The sequence below is a fragment of the Musca domestica genome, unplaced genomic scaffold, assembly GCF_030504385.1.
Source record: "Musca domestica strain aabys unplaced genomic scaffold, Musca_domestica.polishedcontigs.V.1.1 5, whole genome shotgun sequence".
NCBI classification, from domain to species: Eukaryota; Metazoa; Arthropoda; class Insecta; order Diptera; family Muscidae; genus Musca; species Musca domestica.
Window position 1 is genome coordinate 7,355,793 of NW_026712346.1, and position 5,183 is coordinate 7,360,975.

The following is a 5,183-nucleotide window of genomic DNA, read 5'->3' on the forward strand; positions in this document are numbered from 1 at the left end:
CAAATTGTCGTCCTGTAATTAGAAACACCTACCAGGTAAAACATGTTGCTATGAACTTTTAGATATTTTAAGGTCGGAAGGCTTGGACGTTCCAGCATCAATAGTTTTGTGAAAACGAATAATATGCTTACAAGGACTGTTACACCGGGTACGTATCTGCATGTTGGTATTATATCAGAAAAAACTTACCATGCATGGTACAATGAAGAGAAGGTAGGTCAACTTTGAAAAAATTGCAAGTATAGAGGTCTACCTGTTTGGCTTGTAATGTCAGAATTAGTATCAAAACAATAAAAAATCAAACAACTTGTTGCATTTGTTTTGAATAAATAATTGAAAAACGCGATAACTGAATGAAAGGTCAAAACTTCTTTTCAAAATCATGTACTACATATCTCTATAGGATTATTTCGCTACAAAAACTCTAGATTTTGTAGATGCATACGTTGAAATAAACATTTTGAAAACACCCGAATTTGAATATTTTCTGGACAATTTTTTTATTATTGAAAAGAAAACACATACATAAACAAATAAAGATGACATATTAAGCCAAGAAAATAAAAAAATTGAAATCATATGGTAGTTCTGCCCTACCTTGAATTCATTGTACCATGTTACCATGTATTTAATGGATTTGGGCGTATGTAAAAAAATTTTAAATTGCTGGGTTAATAAAAATATTTGAATTTTATTTATTATTATTATCAACTTTTTTAGGCATAATTTTTTTATTTTAATAAGAATATTTTGTTTTTGAAAACACTTTTCTCTAATAAAAATATTTTTATAAAACACAGCTGAAATTTAAGTTCCACAACCTAATATAAATACAACCTTCGCTTACATCGTCGATAGATTTCCAACCCATCCAGCCTTCGCTTACAATGTCCGTAGATTTCAGACCCATCCAACATTCGCTTAAATTGTCGGTAGATTACGGACTCGCCTGACGGCCTAGACCATCGCTGTGTAAATGTAAGTAGAAATTGTAAACAGGTTTTGGATGTGGTCTCAGATGGAAGATTTATGTGCTGGGATGCTCTTAATATCGAGAGTGAACAATTTTTTTAGTAAAACTTTTATTCAAAAGGAACAAGTATTGTGAATTATTATTAAACCAATACTACAATGAACCTATCACAATATGTCGAATAGTTGAAATCTGTCATCTTCCTCTCCAGAACCTATAGAAGAGAGTGGTTTGTATGGAAAGAGAAGTAAGTTGCATTAACCCTTTAGTGAATTTATAAAAATATATTCATGAGTTGAATAGCACAGTTAAGCGCATTAATATTTAGATTGTGTATTGTTTATCAGTAAAGTTAGTAAAATGCTAGTGCAAAGAGTGAGAAAAAATGGTTAAGGTTGGTTTATTCTAATTACTTAGGTAACGATTACATAGTCTTCGAACTTTAAAAGGCATATGAAACCTAGTTCGTTGACGCTTAGCGTAACTAGTGGATATTATGTCACTGATGACTTTGTGAAAAATCCAATCTAAAGGAAATTTAATTACGAATACATATCAAAATAATCAGCCCGCTGCCATCTATGGGCGTAATCAATAATCCTACGAAGTTTACCACCCGTCAAACGCTCGGCACCAATATTTGCCCAAGACACCAACATTTTTGGGTTGGATAAATTAGCCTGATCAAGGGTATAACAGTTTGTATTCCCGGATAACAGTCAACTCTAACTAAATGCAACTGTTTGCTTTGCAAGAAAGATAAATATAATAAAAAATCATCATTTTTGGTCGAGAAGAAGTATTATTGGATTTTTTTGTTTTCATATATGTTTATGTGTGTTTTTTATTTGAAATGTTGTTTCTGTTTCTCTACTTTTCCCTATGATTTGATCCACGTTTTAATAGATTTGATATTATACGGTTTCAGATTAGAAACCACAATTGCACTGTCAAGTACTATATGGTGATGCCAGGCCATAGAATATTGTGGTTTCTAATAGACCCACCCCGCCTTCAAAATATTAAAAAAAATGTTATTTAGTTAAACTCTTCCGGCAAAAAAGAAAATACATTTCGATTTTTCTTTGTTTGATATTTATTTACCTTTCTTTCTGTTTGATATTTATTTTATTATTGACTAAGGTTGGGTGGCGGTTACGTTATCCTCTGAGGCAGGAAAAAGGGGGTGTTAATGGATTATGCTTTGATGTAAAGTTGTGTTGAAAAATTTAAAAATGTTCCAGAGTATTGCTTGCGTTCCTCAGCTAAGCTCATGGGGTCAGCCCTAAGAGAGTCAGCAGACTTAATTTTTAATCTTTAATTCATTACTGTTTATTAACTCCTAAAATAAAAGTTGTATCATAAACAAAACAGCAAACCTGGTACAGTAATTACAAGCTACAGGCCTGAAGCTAGAATCTCGTAACTTTAAATTTACCAATAAGAAATGCAACAAGTTGGTTTTTTTATTTGGCAATTTTCTCCCAATTATTTTTATATAAAGGAAATCGCGAAAACGGGCAATTTTTTCGTATAAGATAACATAAAAAAATCTACTTATATTTCAAAATAAATTTAAAATTCCCAAGCGTTGTTGCGTCTACCTGTAATCTTCTACCATGCTAATGAATATATAGACAACGGAGTGTTAGTTTTGTTTTTTTTTTTTATACATGTGGCACCAAGCCAGCTGATTGTGCCAGTCGATCTACTCGGCTTCGGGACATTTCATTGTTTTCCAGGAATTTCACTTAATTGTTCCCGCGGTATACATTTATATTTAATTATGGAAAAAATTCCCACTGTCAAATTGTTGCGAAGTGCTGTAGGAGTAAAACTAATTTTTGAGTGGAAGGACCTCTGGTGGAGGCAATTTCTCCTACGCAGCGGCCACAAAGTCAGCGGAAGCTAATGCAGGCACCCCGAAGGGCAGACAGCAGCGATGTCTGTAATGGACTGCGGTACTCACAATAACAATAATTTTGCATCAAATAGCGAGTGGTAATTGCAGTGGATAACCAAATGAAAAGGTCTATTGCCAGCTATTTTGAATCGGTGGTTTTTCCAACCAACAATACTTTTCCTCAACTGTTGACGATAAACTAATGCATTCCAATAGCAGCATTTTTTTTTTTTTTTTTTTTTTTGTACTTCTACGTCGTTAAGTATGTTGGTGGTTAGAACACTTTCGTGCCCATTCACCATGACCGGTTATTGGTTGCTTGAAAAGTATCAGTACTCTTTTATTTTCGTTTTCGTTTTGTTTACAGTATATGTGTGTTTACAGAATGTAGTGATATGAATGGAATACATAAGAAATCAAAACAAAACAAAAAAATCAAAACTAAAAGAAAAAAAAATAAAGAACTGTAAGCAAATATGATGATTATTTACAAATAAAAGTCAAACTTCAATTTTGCAAAGTGGAATAAATTTGATTAATTTATCTATATTTTGTTGGTTTTTGGACATCAGGATTTCCGGTAAGTTATTAAATTTCTTGAACAAATCAAAATCATTCCTATGATTTTGATGCTTTTTGCAGAAAAAAATTATGTGTTTTTCATCTTCAATTTCGTTGCAAGTTTCACAAAGATTTGAGTCAGCAATTCCAATCCTGTGGAAATATTTTTTGGTGTAAGTATGACCAGTGAGCAATCGATTAACAATCTTTATGTTTTCAGGTTTCATGTTTGATGAAAAGAACCAGGGCTGTTTAGCAGGCGCCGGGAGGAATTGGTAGAAGTAAGTTCCTTTAGTCCGTGAGATGTCCTTGTAATTTTCTATAAACTCATTCCACAGGAGTGACTCAATGCGTTTCGACGCATCTGTGACCGACAGACAGAAGTTGATTGGTGAACCAACATTTGCTGCATGCTTCGCAAAATAATCGGCTGTTTCATTGATTGGTATACCGACATGGGAAGGTGTCCAAACAAACGAGATTTTATTTAAATGCGAATTAACTATTTTGTTTAGAATATTGTACACAGTAAAATTGTGAGATGTGTTGTTTTTAAGCAGAAGACAAGCATTTTTGCTGTCTGTAAATAAAGCAGCTGTGCTGACACCGTCTTCGATCATCAAATCAACTGCCTTTTCAATTGCACATAGTTCACCAGTAAGAGAAGAAAGTTTTTCATTAATTTTGAAAACAAAATTTTGATTAGCAGATATATTGCAGACAGCGCAGCCTGTGTTGTTGTTAAAAACAGCAGCATCCGTCGCCCAAATAGAAACGCCTTCGGATCTGAAGTCGTTAATTAATTCGTAGTAGTGTGCTTTGAAATATTCTGTTGGTGTATTGTTTTTGGTAGTATTAAATATATCCAGCATGAAATCTACCTTGTTGGTCGGATGTTGATTGTAACCAATTTTGAGATTTTCAAAAATTGTGCGAAACTTTGTATAGACATATCCAAGACTAGTTTTTCTTGAGATATTTGAGGTGAAGTATTCATACAGAGAAGAGTTGTATATTTTAAGTCTTATCAATTCTTTAGCCGCCAAATGTTGAGCTCTTAAATCTGTTGGTAGCATACCAGCAAGAGCGTATTTGGAGTGGAAGGCACCAGTTTGGAGTGGAAGGCACCAGTCCCAAATTTTTTCTTAACAACTGATTTTGAAAGCTTGTTAGCTTCTTGTTTATATACATTGGTCTGTGAGCCATCGATGAGATTGCATATTCGGTCTTTGAAAAGATAAGTGATTTTGACAGGTTTATAGCTTTTGCGGGATGAATTCCACTTTTTGGACCCGTGACCATTTTTAAAGCATTAACAGTATTTTTGCAGGATATCATCACCTCTTCGTAGTGCTCCTTGAGTGATAGACTGTTTTTAATATGTCTCCCTAAAAATTTGATGGACTTAACAACATTTACTTGGACTCCATTTAGTAAAATGTTGGGATTTCTCCGACCTCCTTTAGCCACGTATATTACTGAAGTTTTCTCAACATTGACGTCAAGGTTTAGTTTTTTTAATAGGGATACGATGTTATTGGTTTTGATTTGTAAAATATTGTTGGCACTATCAAAGTCATGGCTTGCCACAAGTAAAATAAAATCATCCGCATATTGGAAAATGTTTGTGTTTTCATCAGCTAAACCATGGAGGCCTATTGTGTATAGGTTGAATAGTGTTGGGCTTAAACAACTGCCTTGAGGGATCAGAGAAAATTGATTATCCATAATCTTATTTGGAGTGGA

At 33.6% G+C, this 5,183-nt stretch overlaps 1 long non-coding RNA gene across 2 annotated transcripts; it reads left to right on the forward strand.

Annotated features, from left to right (window-relative positions):
• The first annotated feature begins 3,236 nt into the window (after positions 1-3,236).
• LOC131805010 (uncharacterized) lies at positions 3,237-4,061 on the forward strand. 2 transcript variants are annotated; one of them, XR_009343463.1, is made up of 3 exons: positions 3,237-3,456; positions 3,519-3,718; positions 3,776-4,061. It is a non-coding gene; the product is annotated as an uncharacterized LOC131805010 (long non-coding RNA). The 2 variants fall into 2 exon arrangements; XR_009343462.1 differs by having other exon boundaries at positions 3,247-3,456; positions 3,559-3,718.
• The last annotated feature ends 1,122 nt before the right edge of the window (positions 4,062-5,183 follow it).